Consider the following 24,718-nt stretch of genomic DNA (forward strand, 5'->3'; position numbering starts at 1 on the left):
TACAATTTGACAAAAGTGTACTATTAGTGTTAATCATGGATTTAAGGTAAAGATCGGGTTAATAAGAATCATTTTTATCATGCAAAATTATTCAAAAAGTGATGAGCCGATCAGGTAAGAAGCCGGCACGGGCTCTTGGGTGTCATTTGCCCTCGTCATGGTCTGAGAGGCTCAATTAGCTGCCAATAAGTGTGAGCTAAGCTTAGCATGACATGTTGGCTAACACAGCTTACAGCTTAAAGTTTCCGGGTGTAACTGAACATACCACATCGCTGTACGACATCTGTATGTGTCATAATGGTCCAGGAGGAATAACATGTTCCATTACCGCTAATAAATATCAACAAGTAAAAAATGTGAGTGCGCACGGGGGGGGGGGGGGGGGGGGGGATTCACACAGCTGCTTTTACTGTTTATTTGCAGGGTTTAACTGTAGTTGTGAACTTTGGCCACAAAGCCGGAATGAAAAAGCAGAAAAAAACGACATGAAAATTCTGCATTGCAAGTTATCCTGAGTTCTTTTCAGAGGACTTCTAAGTAGCTTATGGTAAATTAGATTTAGCTGAAGTCTGATTCCCTTAATAGATCCTGGATTGTAATGGTGAACTAGCCATAACACAGAAGCTGTGTTGAGCACAGAGGCTGCATTGTGAAAGCAGACGAGTGCCTGTGATGATGTATCCAATGTAATGAGGGGATTTAAGGATGAAGTGGTTCAGGGGGTCAAAGAGCTGCACACATAATTAGACCTCCAGTCACCCTCAGATGTCAAGCGAGGCGAGGTTTCTCTGTAGGTGTCTCCAGCTCCACACACACGTAGACACACACACACATACACATGACTGATATGAAAGACCTCAGCTGAATGCATACAGTGTTGGCGTGTGAGGAGCTGTGAGGACCAGAGGGGGGCACCAGAGTCACCACAACGCCAGTGGCCTGGTTTGACAACCGCTCAAGACTTAAAACACACATCCCAGGTCTGGAATGAAATCTTCCAGATGAAAATCTTTGCTGATTAAATAGTGTAATTCACTTTGGACAAAATAACTTCAGAACAATCAATGGAAACCAAAACCATTAACCCACTGAGGAAGGGATTCAGAATCACACTCAAACTCAAACTGGAAAAATGAGATGACAGGTTGATCCAACTTCTGTGACTCTGCTCAAGCACTCAGGCCTGTATGCTGTCCCTCCAACATCTGGGCCTGCCCCTGACGAGACCGCCGATGGTCTGCTGGGGATCTCCCCTCAGACCTGGATCAGGGCATCAGTCAGCTCCTGGACAGTCTGTAGCGGGACATGGTTGCACTGGATGCAATGAAACATGATGTTCCAGAGGTGCTTAATTGGATTCAGGTCTGGGGAACAGGAGGGCTAATGAACAGCATCAATGCCTTTGCCATCCAGAACTGCTGGCTCACTCCAACCACATGGGGCCAGGCATTGTCAAGCACCAGAAGGAACCCAGGTCCTACTGGACCAACACATGGACTAACAATGGGTTTGAGGTCTCATCCCTGCAGCTAACAGCAGACAGGGGCCCCCTGGCTAGCACGTGGACGTCCGGCCGGCCCTCCAAGGGTATGCCTCCCAAGGCCATCACTGACCCACCGCCAAATCAGTGCTGGAGGACGTTGTAGGCAGCAGAACATTTTCCACAGCCTCTCATGTCTGTCACATGTGCTCAGTCCAAACCTGCTCTCATCTTTGAAGAGGACAAGGCACCAATGGTGAATCTGCCAACTCTGGCAAATGCCAATAGAGCTGCACGGTGCCAGGCTGTGAGCCCAGGTCCCACTTGTGGCTGTGAGGCCCTCGTGTCGCCCTTATGGAGCCTGCGTATTGGCTGTTTGGGCAGAAACATGCACATGGTAGGCCTGCTGAAGGTCTTTTTTCATGGCTCTAGCAGTGCTCCTCCTGCTCCTCCTTGCACAAAGGAGCAGGTTTTGGTCCTCCTGGGTTGTTGCCCATCCCCTCCTCCTGGTGTACTGGCCTGTTTTCTGGTCCATCCTCCATGCTCATGACACTGTTCTGGGAGACACAGCAAACCTTCTGGCCATGGAATGCATGGACGTGCCTCCTGGAGGAGCTGCACCACCTGAGCTGCCTCTGTGGGCTGCAGAAACTCCTCATGCTATCACTAGTGGTGAGGACACTGGAAAAATCCAAAACCACCAGAATGGATGAGGAGGGGAGATGGTCTGTGGCCACCACCTGCAAAACCTTTCCTTAATAGGGGTTGTCTTGCTAGCTGTGGCTCCTTTCCACCTGTTGTCTGTCCCATTTCCCCAACAGCAGGTGAATCCGATTCACAGTCATTATTGCTTCCTAACTGGACAGGCTCTTATCCCCCAAGTGTGACTGACTTGTGATGATGATGTCTACCCCTTAGTACCTTGAGTAGTGTGTGGACATGACCTGGGTTGACCTGGCTTCTACACAGAGGCTGGCTTTGACAGACTGTCCTCCCACGACTGAGACATGCACCATAGTTCTTTATGTGTTGTGCCTGACTGATGTTACGGCTGATTACACAAAGCACAAATATATACTGAGACACGCATATTTATACTTCGATGAGTGCATTACAGTGTTACATGCCAGAATCACTGAGCTGAACAGCTGTTATTTCATGTTCCCTCATCAGTTATAAAAAAAAGTCAGACTTAATAGTTAAACTCTCAGAAGCATCAACTCAAGGACTTTCTCCAATGAAGACATAAATCGGCATCTAGATTTTTATGCTGATGTATCACTTTGCTGTTAAAATTTTAGAATAGAACATGTAGCGACTTCACGAGGCACATTCACAACTTCAGATCTCCTGCAAAACATGAAGATGGTTCACTTCAAATGATACAATGTGCGGTAGCAATCTTTCAGATGGATGAGCTTTTTGTCTTTCAGTGCAAATGCCACTGCAGACGTGCAAAACTCGTTTCTATTTTACTCAGGACTAATTTGTGGGATCTTTTCATGGAATTTGTTGGCACTATGATTAAAAGTACTCCTTGGAAGAGTGAATGTCCAGGTCCTGACACTCAGGAAAGCTGCCTGAGCACAGCAACTGAGGAGCTCCACTTCTCTGTACATGACAGTAGATGGCATCAGAGGGTGAGAGATCACGTAGCTCACAGCTTTGTGGCACACTTCTGAAGCAGAAACATTTCATGTATTTACAAAGAGAGAGACATTTCAAATGCAAGATTTCCAACATGACCAAAGATTGGGATTCCATTTGCTGCTCAGTTGGCACATTTGGTGCCTAAATGCATGCTGTTTCAAGTCTCTGAACTGTTTAAAGATCAGATGTTCATGAGATATTAACAAGCTTCCTCTTATTGTTATCATTATGATTCATTTTTCCTGAATAAAAGCAATTGGTGACGATTGTTACCTGCCTTGTAATTCCATGGCATCCTCAAACTGTCAGCCATACCTCAGCTCCAACGCTGATCTGAGATCTGAGTAAAAGGGTTCCTTTTTTTTCAACTTTTGCTCTCCTTGTTTACCTAAAAGTAACACTTCCAAGGTTTCAAGAACAACAAGAACTCTGAGGAGGAAAAGAATGTTCTTTCTAGAAATTTGCTTCGAAACTTAGAATAGAAAAATGCTGAAAGCTCAAGCACACAGCAGCATGAACATCAAACGGAGAGCAGCGTCAGGGAAGTCACAGCAATCAATGATCAATGTGCTGCACATGAACGGCAGACTGATCAGTGGAGACACTGGGCTGCTGTGTCCATACAGGTCTGTCCAGATAAGGACTTGTCAACTAAAAGATCATGGGTGTCACAAAACATTAACACAAGCTCTCACACTCACTCACACACACACACACACACACACACACACACACACACACACACACACACACACACACACACACACACACACACACACACACCTCTAGGCTGTCACAGAGTGGCAAGGCTTTGGATGGTGTCCAGGCTGATTAGATGAAGAGAAGAAGGAAGCACAGCACGATCTAAGAAGGCTATAACTCTTCCTTCTCCCCAGTTTTCTCTCTGCTTCCTCTCTCTTGACTTTCTCCCACTAAATAGTTTGCCCTTTCTCAATAATCATTTTTACATCAGCAGAATGACTGTCAGACCACACAAATGGAGGTTATCCAAAAGGTTATCTGAATGATTGGCTGAAGACGTTGCAATTTTAAAAGTTTGAGTTTTTCAAAATACATAAAACTTCTGTTCTTTTTTTTTTTGAGTAAGAAGGAAGAGAAACATCTCGTTAAAATTGCTCCCGCACGCTTGTATTCATGGAAACCCAGTTTGTTTACATCTCACCACAAGATCCATTAAGTGGCTCTACTGAAGCTCAAAATAAGCTGATGAAATGTTCTCAGTTGTCATTGGAGATGAACAGATTTCATGCTTTGCTCTCGTAAGTGTCCCTCATGTAGGAAAAACACTAAAAAAAAAGAGTGCTAGCTGGTGATGGTTGGAATATTGCAACATTTGTATGCCATAAAGTTGACAGAGTGCACGTTTAACTCTGGCGGCCTTGGAGAGGCTGGTGTTGCGAGTACCACATCCAGTTCATATTAGCTGATGTGTATCTTACGATGTCATGTGGAAGCTCGTCAGCTGCCACGATATCTCCGGCTAAAATCTGTCAGATCAAGAGTCCATGGCGGGGTGAAAGCAGGGCTTAGAGGTGATTAGGATGTTCTAGGGCTAAGATGATTTTATCAGGGTAAACAAGTTAATGACCCTGCATGCTTCTTTAACCAGACATACACAGTACCTTTAACCTGATTGGCAGTGTTGCCCAGGCTAATTTCACAAGCTTTTTTTTTAAACCAATCATTTACTTTACAGGACCTTGTGACATCCTGTGATCAATTTGTTATTTTAAACCCCTCACCCAAGCCGCCCTTTCTTAAGGAGAACCTATGGTGGCTTGCAGAATCGGCCAGGTATGAATTATGAATTGAGTTTATTGAATCAGGAAAGAGCACATTGCACAACAATAGGCACATAACATTAAACATGACATGACCATCTTAAATAGAGTGTTAAAATACAGCTAAAAGCCCCCCCAGATGTCTTTTTTTTCCCTGTATGAAATTATTCAATCGGGGGAGTCCATCAAAATCTGTAAAATAAAAAAGAAAAGAAAAGAAAAAAGATCAAAAATAAAAAAGTCCCACAACTGTCAAATGTAAAATGTTATAAATGTTGCCGTAATGAGGTTTCTTGTCTGAAATTTTGACTGATGCTGCATTTGACAGAAATGTGTATGTCAAAATTTCGCAACACAAAATTACTAATCAGCACCACAAACTTCACATCAGGAAACTTCATCAATCCCCACAGGGAGAAGTACAAATGGAATGGGCATTCCTCACGGCTCGATCTTAGGGCCCTTGCTTGGGTCTCTATATCATTTATTTTATTTTATTTTTTATTATTTTAGGACAACACACTTTGATGAACATATACAAAAGTACACATAAATGTACCAGATTACAGCCCAGGGGCTAATTTCCATCTGTAGTCCAATTTAGGCAGATTGATGTTGCAGTAGAAAAGACAGAAGATACACATGGTAAAACTAGCTATACAAAACAGCAAGAAAAAAAAGAAAAACATAGGACGATTCATTCAAACGTTAGCAGTGGTTGCACGTTTGGTTAGCTCAAAGCCACGCCTTGACATGGCTCTTGAAAGTGGCCAGGGTGGGACATTCCCTACATGTTGGTGGAATTGCATTCCATAAAGCACTCCCTTTAATAGATTGTGCATTGTGGCTGAAGGAAGTACACCAACAACCTACCGAAAAGTTGTGCGGGGTGGGGTGGGAGCAACTTTATACGGATGAAACAACCACATAAACTATTTTACCGTGCCTTGTTCCTATTAAATAATCTAATAAATTAATAAAATACTCTCTTATCTTACAATACCTCATACACAATTAGGAGAAGTACCATTACGACACAATAAATTACATCATACAGTATGTGATTACTGATTTAACACAGAAGGACATTCTTGAGTAATATGTTTAGTTAGTTTCTATGTATGGGGCATAAAGTTATTATGGCAACCCCAGCTACCATTTGTGTGTGTGTGTGTGTGTGTGTGTGTGTGTGTGTGTGTGTGTGTGTGTGTGTGTGTGTGCGCGTATGCATGTCTGTTTCACACATCCCTGACTGATGCCTCTGCTGGAGGAGGCTGCATAAAGCCTAGTTTTCAACTCTTAGTCTCAGTTTTAGTATTAGGACTAGTGGCATTCATATTCTATCCATCCATCTATTTTCTGTCGCATGGGTGGTGGGGTGGGGGTGGAGCCTATCCCAGCTAACATTGGGTGAGAGGCGGGGTTCACCCTGAACAGGTCACCAGTCCATTGCAGGGCCATCAGGAGCAATTAGGGGTTCAGTATCTTGCTCAAGGACACTTGGTCATTGGGGAAGTGAGGATCAAACCAGCGACCCTTCTGTTGCTAGACAGCCACTCTTCCTCTGAGCCATGCGGCCCCTAGTAGTCATAAAAGTATCGTCAATACTTGACTGTCACGTCAGTGTTGTGTCTGTATTGTATTTGCAAGGACTTCAAGGTTCATATTATGCTGAAGTTGATTACTTAAGTGACCGCAGACGTCATTACTGGTAGCTAATTTACTGTTATGCTGATGTTGTTACTGTCTGTTGTGTGTCCATCACCTCGTCCCCTGTCCCCCTCACATCTCCGCTCCTCTTTTTCCTACTATCTTGTCCACATCTCCAGCTGTCACTCTCTGTCACATCTGTCCCCCTCTCCTTGTCTCTGTCCTTTTTTCTTTTCTTGTCTGTCTCTGTCTCTTACTCTTATCCATTTTTGCCTCTGCCCCAGTTTTCCTGAGAGGTGTACTGCGAAGCGAGATGAGTGGTTCAGCGAGGTACGTTGAGGCAAAAGCCAGGGTTTCCAACGTCATGAAGGTGGCTGTCTTTTAACCTTGCCATCACCATGGTAACTGATGCAGCATATTTAACCAGGTCCGGAGCAGGTTGTGTTTTGAGTTTTGGCTTAAATCGCCTTTAAAAAGCGCTGCCCTTTCACTACCACTTCTTTTCAAAATGGCATCACCATTTTTGAATAATCCGGTGGACCTCGGCACAATTACTGTGCAAGGTTCTCTTCCGGGGGACAGAGTTTTTAGAGACGGGAGCGATCCGCTATCTTTTACCTGTCGTCATTCTCTAGGAACCCAGCAGATTCTCAGCTGAGGGAATACGTTATTTATTCCAAACTGCTGGAGCCATAAAACCACTAATGTACACAAAACTTTGAAAAAAAGACAGACAATTGATAGACAATAGGTATTTATCACGGATCATAGTCATTCTATAAAATTAATTTCACTTTGATTTGTCCAAAAACTAAAGTGTTCCTGCTTATCCTTTATGATGGGACATAGTCAGACCTGAATGTACTTCTTGAGTATAACGTTTAAATCTGGTGCATCAAGTTTAAAGTTTAAGAGCTTTGGATGTGGGAGGCACAGCGAGTGGTGAAAAAAAAAAAAGAACTTAAGAATTCACACGATCGGCAATTTTCTGCCAGCATTCCCCTCTCACCTTATTGCAGCAACCGTGTTGCTTTTTGCTGTCATAATTGTTTGATATTGTTCATAACCCTCCATCATAGTCACTTGTTCTTCTTGACTAAAGTAGGCGGTACACGATCCATTCTTTTCCAAAGAGTCAAATGACGCGTTCAACGCCCTTTTTTATGGGGACGCACGCAGAGCCTGAGGCAGAGCCTGAACTGACAAAGAAAAATCACGTCCACCGTCGTGATACCGGTTGTCTCTGATTGACAGTTTAGGGCTTTCAGATAAAACATTTAATCTGATTTGGTGCTTTAGGAATAAAAACTGACTTGACCTGACTGGCGCATTAGCTTGAGCCTCATCAACATCACCTGCACCTGTACCTGTCAGTTTAATCGGTTCGAATAACCTGACTATACTCTCAGCAGCTGTTTAAGTTTTGATTGTCACTCCCTCATTGTCAGCAGAAAATAACGCCATCCTCCTCGCTGCACCTCAACGAGCTGAGGGAGGAAGGAGTTTTATGAGAACTGAAAGTCATTATCAGCAGGGAGTTAAAGCTGTAATCACATGTCTATTCTATTTTATTGACTTCATCATTGACTGTCATTCTTCCTGCCCTTCCAAATCTTTCATCAGCCACGATCAAGAGATACAGGTGGCAGACAGCAAACAGAACCCCTGTAAAACCAAACTGTTAATTAAGCCAGAGTCACTTCCATCTTATTTATTCATCTGGATATATCTGTACAGTATGAATACAGTATGAGCCTGGTTTGGTCCCTCGCTTGTGCTGTATGTTTTTATACTGCAAGCTGAACGACATCTGTTGCTACTTAATTTTTGTGAGTTGATTGATTGACTTTGCATTTTGATATATAAAAAAAAATGCATGCATCATGTATTTCACGTGAAGGAAAATTACGTCTACGAATAATAATAATGATAAAAAAGTGAAAAAAATGGAATTAAATAAATATCAGTGCTGGAGAGGTAAGAAACCCTGAGAGGGCTTATCGAGAACCTCGCCATATTTATAAAAATAAATCATTGTGGGTTTGCTCGTAGGCTACTCTCAACAATAATAATAATAATTTTTACTATATTGGAACCTACATTTAGCCGTTGCCTGGTGGTTGCTTTTATAAACTTGTTTGTGGTGTGGATGTTATGAAGTCTTAGACACACATTAAAAACTTGCCATTTGCAATGATTGCTCTGCGTTGATCAAGACAGGAGCCAAGACACATTACTTCAACATTACAAAATAAACTTGGCAATCTCAGGAACAATCATCCCGACTGTTACAAGTCTGAGACGTCGGGTTGCACTTCCCGACCAGCCCAGGGTGAAAGTTACCACCCAGAAACTGAGGGAGGGTAACCTTGCTGCTCCGAACACGCTGTAGGAATGGTAACAGCTTGAGGATTGCACTCATAGCCTGCTAGCTTACTTGGAGCATCTCAGCTTGTTTTTTCTAGCATCCTGTCCATGATCACCAGAAACCCACAGCAAATACCAGCCTTCGCAAACAGAGATGGGAGGTTTCCATCAGAAATGAACAGACTTCCAGATGTACTTTAAAAGTATTACAGACTCCAATCTCCTGTAGGGGGAAAGAAATCTGTACTTGTTCCCCTGTGGGAGCCATTTGATGTGGACCTGAGCTGCAAGCAGCAACATTAAGAACCTTATTGCTGTCACTTTGGTAAGTCTGGACTCCTATACACTCTGTAGCTGTACAGATAAATGGGTCACATGTTTTCACATGATCCCTGAAGACAGAGGTTCTGTTGACTTAGTAACCAGTGAAGAGGCCAAAATGGCCCTGGTTGGTACGGTGGTCTCAGGGAGAGCATCATCCAAGTCTGGTTTAGGAGGACTCATCACATTTAGTTTCATGATGGTCATAAAATATATGTTCTACATAACCTAATGAACTCTTTTCTTACTCTGCCCAAGGAATATATATATATATATATATATATATATATATATATATATATATATATATATATGCACTGTATTTTACATTTGTATCTGCCATAAGAATATGCATCACAAAAATGCATATAATATTGCATAATTCCGATGCATGTGAAAAGATTGACATTGAAGTGCTCGTATGGTGGTCAGTCATCGGTTCCAGTGGACTCCTGGATGTAAACTGGCCTCCACAGGAACAGGAACTCCAGGACACTGAATGGGCTTTGATTTAGAAACACACCTGTTTTTCATGGCTCTCAGGAGGCTTCACCATTCCAGTCATGCATGATGCAAAGAACTGATCGAGTCCTTCAACCTCATCCAGCCTGAAACACTGAAGGATCAGGGAGGCTGCAGCCTGTGGGGACGATCCACCACATTCCTCCTGCAGCACCTTCAGGAACGTCTGACGATCCACAGCAACAAATCAACTGTTTTACCTCTGCAGGTTCTGAGTGATGCACTTGTGACACTACGTGACCACAGCAAGTCCTCCTCTTCTCAGATCCATTTTCATGAAAGGAGCTGCTCTCCGACTGCGATGACAGCTGAACTTATATGGTGTTTTGAAGGCGTTGATTATGAATCCCCCCAGATTGTTTAATCATAACTATATTGGTTTCCAATTGTAAACACTATGATGTTATCCATTATAAAAAAAGACAATGTAAAATTAGTATAACTAAAAAAAATAAAACCGATGATTATATCTCTCGGTTAAATATTTATATATTTCAGCCTCCGTCCAACCCACAGATCCCGTACACTTAACTTTGTGCTTACCACCATAATCTGCACAACACTGATGTCATGAAGTCCCATTTACTATTATTTTGCACAATACACAAATTCAATCATTTCAAAATTCACACATTTTTCACATGTAATGAAATCTTCAGCTTCAGTTCACCTTTGCTGGTGTTTATGCTTTGAAAAGACAGTTTTACCGAGGTTCAATCAAAGAAGTTTCCTGTCAACTTTCCTGCAAATGCAAACAGAAGGATCCGCCTGGCAGGTGGGAAAACAGCAATCTCACAGCTCCGTAAGTGATGAAACCATAACAACACCAACAGCAAACACACGAAACTGCCTCATCTTTGGTTTACTGCTCCTCCCAGAGGATGGATGAGGTACTGCAACTGAGTTTACATGTGCGGCGCTCAGGAGCCTGAGCACCCTGCATCCCGCCGTCATTGTGAGAGTGTGTGTGTGTGTGTGTGTGTGTGTGTGTGTGTGGGGGGGGGGTCTCCTTCCAGGCACAGGCTTAGCACGATAGCAGAATGATCCCAGCATTGGCCAAGGTGCTGTCATGACTTTCCAGGGAATTTTTGATGGCTACATCTGAAGTTATGAATCAGGTTGTACATCTACTCATAATCCATCATAAATGCTGCTAACTGGAAATTTAAACTGCGTAAATGCCACTGACTGACCAGGGTGAGCGTACGTAGGAAGATTTCTGGCGAGCCACTGTCTGAACATGCAGGGATTGTGACAACATGTGTCAACTAATTGATTTATCACACAGTGCATTTGCTTTGAGGTCATCAGAGCTGCACAGAGTAATGTTAGGGAAAAGTTTGGATCAGAAAAGCTGAGACAAACAGCTTCGGCAAACAGTCGGGTGGGAATGTGAGAGGACAAACCTGCAGCTCCACTGCCAGTCAGGCTCCAGGGTAGAGCGGTTGGTTCACAGAGTGCAACCTAGCGCTTGCATTCATGCTGGCACAGATCCAGATTGTGATAAGCGTCACTGAGGAGCAACTAATCTCACCCACGTGTTCCAGGCCAGGGGTTCCCAAAGAGGAGGTGAGGGGTGTCACAAGATGGTTTTCAGAAAAATACTGAAAACTTGTTTCGAAATGTCTGGGCGGTTTCCAAAATTAAAACATACACTAGAAACTGTAAAATAGCAAGTCTGAGAACCTGTGTTCTAGACTGCACCTTCCTCCTCGGTTCTGCTCTCTGTTCTGTTTGACCACTCACTCTTGCTTTGTTGGGCAGGTGTGCCACTCTGATGCACTGGAGGGACCCTCATCCTTTCTGTCCCACACTGCCACCATCAGGGACACCATAGCTTATTTGCTTAAACCTTGTAACCTTTTTGGAACGTGCTCCTGCACCAACAACCCCCAACACCCCACCCCTTTTATGTTGTTGCAATTTTGTAAATATATATATTTATTATATACATATATGTGTATACGTGTGTATATATGTATATACATACACACACATAATGTTGCACACACGTGCACTCACACAAAAGCTCGGATATTAATACACAAACAATAAGTAGCTTCGTGTAACTTCTCTGTGGCACTGTCGATGGTACCTTTTCTCAGTACCACACCTTTTGACAATACTAACCTCATTCAACCGACTGTTCTTTTATCTTATTTTTCAGTCATACATGTGAGGGTTCATGTATGTATGTTTTTCATGTGCTGACAATCATAAGAAAAACACATCAGAAATACTATTTTCGCACACGCACAAGGTGTGTTACATAAGATGATTGGCTCTGAATCAACAACAACCTCTCCAGCAGAGAGCGAGACTGTCAATCATTTCAGATCAAGCGCGACCTGCAGTATAGGTTTGTAAAGATCGGGAAAACTAAGATGCTCGCTGTCATCACAGTGTACCATTAAATCAACAGCTGCAACTGCACAACCGCTGCCACAACGTAAACATGGGCCTGGAACCAAGGATCAGATCAGGAGATATGCAATGTAAATGGAACAGGGTGAGAAAAGCCTCCGAGAGGTATGACACTAAATGGTTGAAAATGTCTCAGTGGCTCTTTGTAGTTTGCATCACTGCAACTGTGACCAGACCCACAGAGGAGCCGCCCCCATCCTGAGACCGACGCTATAAAACTGGTCGGAACAAAATGTTAGGAAACACTTCAGTAAAGTCCTCATTACACTCAGAGCCTCACATAAAGAGGCTTGGTTTGGTTTTTATTAACGGCCCCACCAACGCTCAAGAAGTCACAGCATTTTTGTTTCTGCTTAATTTCTGTTCACCTGGTAGAAACAAAGAGTGAGGGAGGGATTTATCTCGGATATTGATTGATGTTTACATCAACCAATCGCACTGAGGGGGCATTCACGCCCCCTGTGTGATTAAGGAAACCTTCGCCAGCTGAACTTGCAACTTCTGGTTACGCTGCTAACGCATGTGGATAAATAATTTAACCGTGCAAACCTTCAGACGTCCCAAATGCTGTCAGACCAAAAGGATGGTTGTCATAGTGGTTCAGCTGACAGCTACCCACTGTTGCTCAGCTCTACCACGATGTCCGGCATGTCTATGAGGAAAAGGAATTTGGGAACGTAGTGGTTCCCATCACTGATTGGAAAGGGCACCAATGTCCCGAATAAGACAGCATTTTCAGTGGATGCAAAGTTAGTTCACGCCCCTGAGTGCAGGACGAGCTCCAGTGTTTTAGAGGGAGAGAAAAGGCAGACACCGGGACAGGTTTTTGGTTTTACATATCTTGAGCATATGTGAAGAGATAAATGAACCATAATGCCACAGGATTGGGGTTTTTTTTTGCTGGTAATTAAAATGCCAACATAATAAGCATGTTACTTGTACTACTTGAAAAAAGTAGTTAGGTGTCTCTGTTGCATTTATACTTGGCAAGACTGCAGGCTTTTGCAGGCTTAAATAAAAACATTCAATCTAAAATAGATTTGATTAAAAAGGGGTCCTTCGACTGTTCCTGAGGGGAGGGTTTCCTGCAGCATGCGGACAGCTACCAGCATGAGGAGGGGATGAAAACAGGGCGGCCAACGAAGAATCCAAGATGGCAGCTATACATTTTAAGTGCACTTAGCAGCTCTCTACGCTTTCATCCAGGTCATCCAGGTTGACCGGCTCAGGTGTCATGACAGTGTAGCTTTGCCACGGAGCTGAAAAATACCCAAAGACATTTATTTGCAATTTGATTTGGTTTATTCGAATATCAGCGTTTCAGCTGAACCTCAGTGAGATTTCCACTGTTTGTGCCTACTGACTTACGTATGTGGTCAAGTCAGGTACAAGTCAGGTCCGAGACATCATTGTACTGAGAACTAGAGGTCACAGGAAAGAAATGGAGGTCAGTCTGGATTATTACTGCTGTCAACTTTTTGCCTCTTCTCATCTCTTTCTGCTTCCAGCTGACCTGATGTAGTTATCACAGGCCCTCTGACATTTGGAAAGACAGAAAGAAGAAAGTTCTTGATGCAAACTTGCCGTTAAACGGTCAAACTGCAGCTTCTGATCGCTTCAGAAGCTGGGTTGTACAAATTTGCAGTCAGCAAGGCGAACACCACGAATATCAGTGCATCCCTATTTGACGAAAAAAGAGAAACTTGATTCCAAAATCTGTGCCTTCCCTCCTCCCTTCCTCAATCATTTTTTTGACTTCGTTCTATTCTGTGTCAGCCGCTTCGTATCTTCCTCCGCTCCAACATCGCTCTACTTCAGTTCTTTTATTTATTTCCTTTCTCTCATTGACTATGTATAACTGCGGTTTGTCTGCTAGGGACTGTAATTACCGACCAATGAGTGTGTGTGTGTGTGTGTGTGTGTGTGTGTGTGTGTGTGTGTGTGTGTGTGTGTGTGTGTGATTTCATATTTCTAAGCAAGTGTGCATTTGTGTGGTTCTGTGTCTGCCCCCACACAGCTGCGTATGCACTAATGAGTTAGCATGTGTGTACTGTGTATCCCTCTCGTCTGCATCTTCAAGCTGTGTGTGGTGGTGTCTGCTCACAGAATACATGTGTGTGTGTATGTGAGAGAGAGAGAGAGAGAGAGAGAGAGAGAGAGAGAGAGAGAGAGAGCTGTCTTTGTCCTAGCTGCTAGAATTTCTACCTCTCTCCTCTGATCATCTCTGTTCTATCCTGCCAAGAACGATTGGAAAGTTCCCAGTGTAGGTGGGACTGCAATCAATAAACTGCCTGCGGATGAAATGAAATACATCCATATTTAAGGCTTTTTTTAAAAGTTGGAAACAAAGGAAGGTTACTTTGTGATAATGCACAATTCATAATTTTTATTTGGAGCAATGTGTACCCATGTGAGTGTATCTCAGCCAGCGATCTCAGCTAGGACAGGTTGAATGATGGCTAAGCTGTTACTTAGGTCATCCCACAGCTGGTGGATGAACACGCTGCTGTACATGCTGACCAAGCGCCTAACAGACCCTTTTCACAGCAACACGTCACTGCAGAGCAAACGCATCTGGAATTAATACCTGCTGGCTCAATGAAATAATTCATTTAATCAATTACACCTGTGTTTACTCTAGTATGACATGTCAAGATGGCTGCTGTGAAAAGGGCTGATGCTGATTGGAGCCGTCTGGATGCAGATTACAAGAATACTATGAATAACAAATTGCCGTTATCGCCGTCTGCTATCACATCTCACTGTTGTGCTTGTACTTCAACTGCAGATTGATAATGATATCATTGGCAAACCAATTATTCAGTAAAAACAAGGCCAGGCCTAGTTGACGCTAAACTGGATATGCTTGAACTGCAATATGGAATGTGGATGAATAATCTGCAGCGGTATCTGTGTTATAATATGTGTCACCAGTACTACTTTTATGCAGCTTAAATTGATACCACTGATCACTTCAAATTTTCCAGGAACCAGTAGGGAAACGCTGGAGGGATGAGCGGTTACATGCTACCTTGTGACAGTGCCTTAACAGTTCGCCCTGATTGGTCATGGCTGCCAGTGAATGCAGAGGCTTGGTAGTTCGCTTGACTGTCTCACATCTCTGACAGCATCTCACGCTCAACTACCACGGACACATTGAGACAGGAGTCATGCAAGGACTGAAACACGGCTGGCATCAGTCTGGTCACTCCTGGTCAGTGGCGATTGCTAGCATGCAATATTCACTTCCAGCCTGTGTTCACCAGGAGGCCAGCAGTCACAACTGCTGTCAACAACAGCCCCTGGGCAGGACCCCCGAGCTCCAACCCATGTCACCGAATCATCCGGAGATCTCCCATCAGTGACCTCGGCATCCAACTTGTTAACACCACCTTCGGCTCTGGAGAGTGAACTGCTCTGCTGTGCGTGTTTCACTGATGGGGAGGAACTGACCTGACGGACAGGCGGTCAGGGGTGGCTAAGAAAATAACACCAATAACTGGGCTGTTTTCTCTTTTTTAAGTCTATTTGAAATTAAAAAAAAACCTATGATAATTGTGTTTAGCAGCAAAAATAGTCTTAAAAATCAATTTGAAAAAGAATCAGTGTAAAAATCCACATTCTGCACATAAAAACATTGTGGAATGATATTTTGGGCATATTGCCCACCTCTAGTTTCAGGCTAATGGACTGCAAAGACATGAAACATCGCTGCACTCAGGGGATCAAGCAAAGTCATGCAGATACGTCTTGTGTTCTTTGGCAAACTTTCATGGCAATCAACTCAAGAGCTCTTCCTTCAGAGCCGTGCTGGACACAAAGCATGAGGAGAGATGAGGAGAAACTCCTCGTGTCATCCTTTTCTCCTGTGGCCATTTGATAGAACTTTACCAACACAGCCTTCACCCAGCATGTCAATGACCCGTCTGAACGGCTCACACACAATAACAGTAACATGACGGAGCGTTCATACACCTCCCCCCTTGAGATGAAGACCTTATACACCTGCCGTCACGTTACATCAACTGTGACAACACTGGTGAGTGGTATTTATACAAGGCTGGTCAAATAAGACGTGGCCGACAGATGGGCACTGCAGATTTGGTCGAGTTACACCCAGAAATAGCAGCAGATATCAGGGAAGCCAGCTCGCTGGAATGTTTTTGATGAAATGCTTCAAATATTTTTCTTCTTATTTTATGAGTTGTGTGTATTTTAATCCATCCATCCATCCATCCATTTTCTTCCGCTTATCCTGTTAAGGGTCACGGGGGTGGAGCCTATCCCAGCCACTGTCAGGCAAGAAGTGGGGTTCACCTGGATGGGTCACCAGTCCATGGCAGGGCCAACACATAGAGACAGACAACCATTGGCTCTCCCAGCCACACCTACGGTCAATTTAGAGTCTGGATTAACCTGGTCCCCTCTTGATGTCTTTGGACTGTGGAGGAAGCTGGAGTACCAGAGAGAACCCAGCAGGAACAGGGAGAACATGGAGACTCACCCAGAAAGACCCCGTGCTGCAGCCGGGGCTCCACCCACAACCTTCTTGCTGGGGGGCCACAGTGAGGACCACTGCTCCACTGTGCCACCCCGTGTATTTTAATATTAGTCACATTTTTTTAATGTATTTGGATTTCTTTTTCCATTGGATGAATTCTGTTTTTTCTCTTTTCAGTATTCTCTTTAACATGTTTTCAATGCTGTCTCTTTGCTGTAAAGCAGGGGAGGGCAACCATGTGCCATGGAGGGCCGTGTGTATGCAGGCTTTCCTTCCAACCAAACACTTTAACAGGTGATTCCACTGATGAACACTCTTCTGTGGCTGAAGCTGTGTTAATCAGTGGAATCACCTGTTAAAGTGTTTGGTTGGAAGGAAAGCCTGCATACACACGGCCCTCCATGGCACATGGTTGCCCTCCCCTGAAGGAATTTGAGCTGCAACCTTTGTATGAAAGGTGCTACATAAAGAAAGGTTGTCTTTCCATTAGCTTACAACTTACAAATATGTGGCTGCCAGCATTCTAGAGACGTGATGCAAGGAAATACATATTCATCAGTTCAGGACACCTACCTGTGAGTACTTGAGAGGGAAATTAAGCAAAGCACTGATGCAGCTGCTCAGAAACCCAAGCTTCAGCTGGCATCGTGGCCTTGTGCTGACTTGACATGGTTTGAATGATTTTCCTTACTGTGTCCTTTCCTTTATTTGAGCTGTTATCTAAGTTAATACTCTGCATCCTCCTGACATTTTACACTCAAGGCAACTCATCACTCATCACCGCTCATCACTTGTGTACGTATTTCAACTAGAAGAAGTCAGCTGGTACTTGGTCTGGTTCTGGGTCCAGCAAAGTGAATGTAGGCTGTCACACAAACCTACGTGCTGCTGTACTTCTGTCTTCATCGTTGTTACTGACATAAAGAACATCCCCTCAAATTATTTGTTCTCCATTTAAAAGAATTATTTCTTTGAAGAACAGGTACATCAGACCAACAGCCACCCAAATAGATGACCGTGTTCTCAACAGCAATCATGGTCAGGGTAAGAGCTAATTATCATGCAAGTCAAGCCAAGTTGGTTGTATTTGTGTGGCGCCAAGTCACAACAAAAGTTATGTCGAGACACTTCACCAGTAGCACCACCCCCTTTCAATTAATTTACACCCAACAACCTTCCATGATTCCACACTTTAAAATGACATCATCGAGCCTGTGAAGTGGCAGCAAAGCAAACTGGCTGTCAGACCTGCAGTTGGATAACAAACCTTTCCTGGTTAGAATCACGCAGCAGTGATATTATGATTTGGACCAGGCTGATTAACCCCCCCCCACACACACACACACACACACAAAGGAGCTGGTTTAGAACATGAAGCAGCTGAGGGCTGCAACTTTAGCAGGTTAATGGCATTTTATCACCAAATCAAACAAATCGGGATAAACTAGGACTTTAACGACATCCCTAGGTCTCGTCAAATTGGTACCACTCCAGAAACAACTGCCCCGGTCTCTCTGTCGCCCTCTGCTGCGCTGTCAGTCGTTTTAGGAAGGAAGGAGGGACGAGCCTGATTGCTGAAAGTTGCATGCCAACATCTCTAGGAGACTTCTGCTGTTAGTTTTGGTCGATGCTGGTCGGTCAGGTAGTGTTCCACCGTGACTTCCAAGCACTGACCTTACAAAGCAGTTCTCATGACAATTAAAATTTGAACATTTCACCATGATTATGTCTGAAAGTGAAAACCATTACGTGGCATCGAATGGCAAACAATAAAGATACTGCCAGCTGAAGACAAATAAGCCCATAATTCATGTTTGTTTTGCTGACAATTAAAATATTCCTCCCATTCAGGCAACAGCTTGATGAGGCAAACAAGGTCACATTCAGACAACATAAAAGCCAAGCCTGACCTTCTGAATTCAAAGCTTTTCTGTCCTCACTCTCTCCATATCCCTGCAGTCTCTCATCCCTCCATCCTTCCTTACGTTCATCTCCTCTCCCTCCCTTGTCTCTCTCTCTCTAATGATAAGTCAGTGTGAGTTTTGCCAAGAATACAAGTCTGCCATGGCTGACCTTCCATTCGACTCTGCTCTGGGTTTATGTGATGTGTGAGAATGACTGCATTCCACCTCATCTGTCTGTTGACTGTTATTCACCCAGCAGAGGCCACATCTCTGCTGCAGCTGCATAATTGACCCTGCTGCTGGAAACATGTCGGAACAATCATAATCTGATGCTGCAGTCTTGCTGCACAAGCAGAAACTAAACAGCGCTGACACGACTGGGATTGATAACTGATGCATTGTATTCATTTGAACTTGCTTTCATATAAAATGTCTATATTCCCACTCTGCATCACCATGGAGACAGTTGGAATTTTCTTTGCAGGAAATATTTCCAGATTCACTTTCTTTTGTGCCCTAAAAATCTCTTAAAGACTGTTTACACAACAGAAAAATCCATCTTCAAATTGCCCTCAATTCAACAATGTGCTTATAGTTAAAAGCTTTATTGAATATCTCAGTCTTCATGCAGGATTAACCGTGACCCATTACCTCGAGGACTACTTCTATAGCAGAAAAAAAAAAAAATATATATTCAATGAAATGTGCACGGGAATAAAGCATCAAGCTACAATCAAGTTGCATTTACTTATTTTGCTGCCTGACAGAACCAAAATCTCATTTCCTGATAACAGTTAATTTTCTAGCCTGGTACCAAAACCTATCACAACATAGCCCGTTTTTTGGTCAATTCAGAGAATTGCATCCTCACCCGCTGAACTGAAGTAGCCCTCTTTAGGCTCTTGTTCTCTGTAGCCTCTGAACACTTTCCTCCATATTTGCTTTTTTTGCTTTCAGACAAATGTCTGCCAGCAGCTGTGGTGTTTTGAAGATCTCCACAAGTCTGATTTGTTACACGACTCAAAGAAACAATAGACATTTGATATTGTGATAATGGGGGTGGGGGGGGGGGGGTGGGCAAGCAGCCGAACATGAGACGATTTCTTCAAAGGAGCCTGATTCAGATCTTGCTGTTGAATCATCACAGCCTTGTTGCTGTGCAGGTTAGTGTGCTTCACTGGTATGGGTGGGAGTGGGGCTGGGGGCACGAGTGGGCCGGTAAACTGATGTTCACCTGACTGCACAACATCACACAAGCTGGACCGCCACTGCTCGTAATTGTTCCACCTGATAAACCCGAGTCCACCATGAAACGTTACACCGGTGGAAGTTACTTGGGCAGCAGAAAGAAAACGTGCAGCACGCATGTGTGCAGCGTGCCCAGGGAGGTGGCTGGTGTCCCCAATGATGCAGTACCCCAGGGTAAAGGGGGAGGCGGGATCGCGGGGAGGAGGGGTAGGGCTGTGGTCCCCTGCTCGGCTGCTTGATCAATCCATCATGATGCTCTTGTTCGACTTAAATCTCTTGAAAGCAACTTTCAAACATATATTTATACGTTCAACACCAACTTAAATCGTACTTAAATGAGCAGAATTGCAGAACAAGTTTCTAGAGGGATTCAAATTTTACTTGGAGACAGTCAGCAAATTACTGCAGGTCTCTCCTGTAAAAGTAGAGAGAATAAATAGATCCCAAAATGAAACAAGGCAGCCAGATGGTGCACCATAAACTAGCAATAAATCAGGTCTCTAAAAAAACAGAGAAATAAGTTATAAAAGTGTGACTCACTCCCATCACACATTTTCTCTCTTCTATCTCGTCCTCTGAAGATGAAGAGGTGTATGACCCCGAGGACGCGGCGGGGCGCGGGGGACGATTGTGCTACTCACCTCTAGCCCAGCCTTCCTCAACCTGACCTCCTCTTCCTGCTAATCCCTTGCTTCTATACGGCCCGTTATTCCTCTCTCAGCTCCTCAGCCATCCAATCGAATGATATCATCAGTTGAGGAATTCTAAAAATCCTATACAGTAGGTGCTGGAGCTGAGAAATAAATCTGAGGCAAACCTGAAGCTCACCGCGGGATTTTACTGCCTGCCAGATTCATTTCAACCTCTCACTTGCAAAAAAACAAAACCCTATTGGCCTACTCACACCAGTAAAGCTGGTCCTGCCCCCTCCCCCAAAAAAGTCTTGTGTATTTTTTCTAAACATAACCTATCAAAGTACACAAACAAGTTGAAACGATGGTAATCCTGTATATGCTTGGTGATCTTGGGCCACAGGGCGCCGTGGACTCAAGAGATGGGTCGATCCAAGCGTTCGGATGAGTCCTGGGAGGGACACATCAGTTGAAAAGCCTTCATTCAAGCGTGGCTACGTGATCAGTAATAATGTTAGTCATGTGTGCAAAAACCCTCAAGCTCACCCAGGTCTCATCACAGGGGCCCCCCTGTTGCACATGTACTGCAACAGAATCACGAAAGACAGCGGTACTCGTGAGGGAGGGCTTCAATTTGGCAACTAGTAGAACAGAAGGAACAAAGACAGCACAGCAATGCTACAAAAACTGAAAATGTAATTTTAACAAAACAAAACAAAAAAAAAAGAAAAAAACAAGATTCAGGGGCAAAAAATGGAAAATTCTTGAAGATAATGATGATTACAAATTTGAAATATGTAAAGTACGTGATTAAAAATAAAGCATCTTGGCTCTGCAACGGAGGTGCTAAGCCCCACTATCCTAAAGTACACCTGTTTTTTAGGAACAGCAAGACAAAAGCAGATCAAATAAGGAGAGGTCAAAGGCTTCGCAGGAAACAGTCTAGCAATGAATCACCAGAGCACAAAGGAAAGGCCGTGCCAGTGTCTGCGACTGGGATTGCTGAAACAACACATCACCTGCTTGACTGCAAAAGGAAGAAACTGAATTGTGTTAGTGACTTGAAAAGAAAAGAAAAGGAGAAGAGAGCTGCCTGCGTTCATGGCTCTTTCCCAACAAGGCGGCGTTTGCGTGAAGCCGCACGCTCACAGCTGTGGAGGGTCGCCGCTCTTTCCCACTGAATGCAGTTCAAATAAACAGCTAAACTGTGGGAGGTAAATGTCACTCTTGACCTTGAAAGGGAAGCATCCTATATAGGAGGTGGCAGACACCTTGCTCCCAGCTGTTGAGTCAGCTTATGTGCTGCTTCTCTGAGAATGTGTGAAAACGAACGCTAAAACCATGAGCGTTTAAACCTGTACAGCACCTCATGACACCTGCTAATGACAAACAACTGCTGCCCAACCTCCTGAAGCACTACATGTTCAGTGTTATCAGTGCCTGCTCTTCAACTACAGTTTAGCACAAATCATGCCACTGATGTGCACTTGTCTAACTTCTTCAACTTCTTCTTCTTTTTTCTTTTCTTTTTTTTTTTTTTAAAAACAAGAAAACTGTCGTGTTTTTGAAGGCGGCAACTGAACCTTAACTGAACTGGGTATGAAAACATACGACCTGCATTTACTTTTCCAGTCTGCACTGGAGCCTGAGCAGCGCTGGATGGTTTGGGCAGACACTGATTCTGATGTTAGGGAGTTAAAAAAATTCAACATTGACAGATCGGCCAATATTTTACCCAAGTATCTTTATTAGCAGCCTGTTTTATCCTGTTTTAAAAGTCCTTCTGAGGGAATGCTGAGTCAAGCCCACGGTACTGGTGAGCTGTCTGATTAAAAAGAAATCATAATCAATAAACTGTACATTTACAGGACCGTCCCCTTAATTGTGGTGGAGCAGAGCACTGGCATACTCAGATTCAGCCCAGCACCTCTGAACTGTGCCTTCATGATTTCAGCAGATGTTCACTTCTCTCCTATAAAAGGTGTCATCTTTAGTAGTATTGCACTGTTAATGTATAACACCCATAAACAGCTACTCCGTGGTTCACTGCTGCGGAGTCCAAACGCCAGCGCGTCGTAGCGTCGTAGCACGCTACGTTCCAACAGCCTGCTGCTGCTAATTAGTCATTAATAACTATAGCAGGCGATAAAATCGGAGGAATGTTTAAGGGTATCAAAAAAACTGGATACAGCCCGAAGCTGGAAGTCACGTTCCATGTTCAGCTATGTGGATGTGGGTCTTTCTCTTTGCACCCCCCATCTGCTGCTGCTCCGGTGACCACAGGGAATCATTTCAAGAGTTGCCTAACTAATTATAAACCCAGTTGTTCTATTATCATATGGTGAGGACAAGTGGAAATCTGTTCTCTCCATCTCCAGGCTGCACTAAGGGTCGGTATGCATTTCTGCACTTGCATTAATGTCACAGCGATAAGCTCCATGACCTGTGAACTGGAGCCCTCTGCACAGAAACGCTGCAGTGAAGGAACAGTGGGTCCTTATAGGCTGCTGGAAAGTTCCCAGACTTCTTTTCCCCCCTTCTTTTATGAAACACTTGGAATGCATAATACCAATTAACAGGAATATAACGGAATAAACGAGAGCAAACAGGAAGAAACTGGACTTTTGAAGGTAACTTTCACGAAGTGTATTCAAGCTTACACCGTGTACATATTTTTTCTCAATGTGAACAGATAACTGGCATCTTGCAAGCTACAAAGGAGACTTTGGGGCCACATCATACACACACACACACACACACACACACACACACACACACACACACACACACACACACACACTTGACCCTAAGGACCACACACGAGTTGCGATATTTCTGAGATGAATACTTTGAAATCAGTGATATTTAAAGTGACAAGAGAATACTAACCCTTCATTTTGTTCCAGTAACCTGCCTGCCTGTGAGAACACAAAAATGTACATGTCGGTATAGGATGAGGGAAATTTGTCTTTTATTCCCATTAATGCCATGGGAAATTTGAATATCATTGGGATATTTCGACCATATTGAAGATGAGAGCAAACTCACGTTCTCATTCAAAAATGGTGCAGATGAGGATGATGTCAAAATGATAATAAATAATGCAAACCCTCGTGGTGACACCTCGTCTGAACGCACAGCGGCTCGGTGAGCCCTGGTGCACGGATGCGTGTACTCAAGTACACAAAGGTTGATCTTGCAGTACAAAGAAGGCATGAGATTCTTTTGTTCTGTAATTGAGTGGTGCCTCAGTTATCTACTTATCACCGACGCTTTCCTCATTTCCTCAGCTCCGCTCTCTGGGATCTGATCCGGGATTCTGTGAGGCTGATCAGCCTTCATCACCACACTGAGTGACTGATTAATCTGAATCTGTACACTCTCAGCTTTCCTTCCTACCATCGTCCCTTTTGATGACCTTATGTAAAAAATGCTGTGGATCAGAAGAGATCTGCTGCTTTTCAACCTCATAAATTAATCTGCTGACTGAGTGTGAAATGGACAGAAGATAAAAAGAGCAAAACAAGCGATTGTTCGCACTGATGTTTGCTCACGTCGCGTCCACTTATAGAGCTGTGCTGCATAACCGTGTCGGCCTCTGCACACACACTTCCTAGACCTATATCTCGCTTTGATTGAGAGCAGCAGGGTGTCACACATAAGGACACTGGGTGAGGGGGAACCAGCACATGTGAGCCTGAAGAAATCAACAGCTTGAGGATTGACTAATAAACCCTGAATAGCAGGATATAAACAGGAGTAGCTCCTCCTGAGGACAGGACGGAAGGGGGTGTGGGAGAGAAGACAGACGAGTATACGACATATATAAATCTGTTGGCACTCGTGCTAGCCTGGTTTGCTTGTCAGTTAGAGCAGTTCATGAAAAAACCCTGCCAGAGGTCCCTGGCTACATTTACACAGACAGCGATAATCAAACTTGATCTTCTCTTAGTGTTAAGTTTCTTAGAAAATATTGATTTAGTTTACATGCTAGAGTAGGTCTAGGCAGCATGACGCTATAACGGCATACCGAAACATACTGACGCTGTTGTTTTCTATACTGCCAAATATGTAGATGCTCCTTCTCTTTTCAGCAGATGTATTGAGGCATGTGCCTGGGGATCTAATGGCGCGACGAGCTGGAAGGCAACTCAAGGGAGAGAAGTGACGAGCAATGCCAGCGGCTCTGGGAATACAGCCACAGGACGACCCATAAA

General features: G+C 43.9%; 1 protein-coding gene across 6 annotated transcripts in view; it reads right to left on the minus strand.

Annotated features, from left to right (window-relative positions):
* Nucleotides 1-24,718, minus strand: part of LOC147245767 (thyroid hormone receptor alpha) — a 147,694-nt gene that overhangs the window by 44,097 nt on the left and 78,879 nt on the right. The window lies entirely within an intron of this gene.

Source organism: Aulostomus chinensis, chromosome 18 (genome assembly GCF_037954235.1).
Source record: "Aulostomus chinensis isolate RoL2024-O1b breed Wild chromosome 18, RoL_Achi_v1.0, whole genome shotgun sequence".
Lineage (NCBI taxonomy): Eukaryota > Metazoa > Chordata > Actinopteri > Syngnathiformes > Aulostomidae > Aulostomus > Aulostomus chinensis.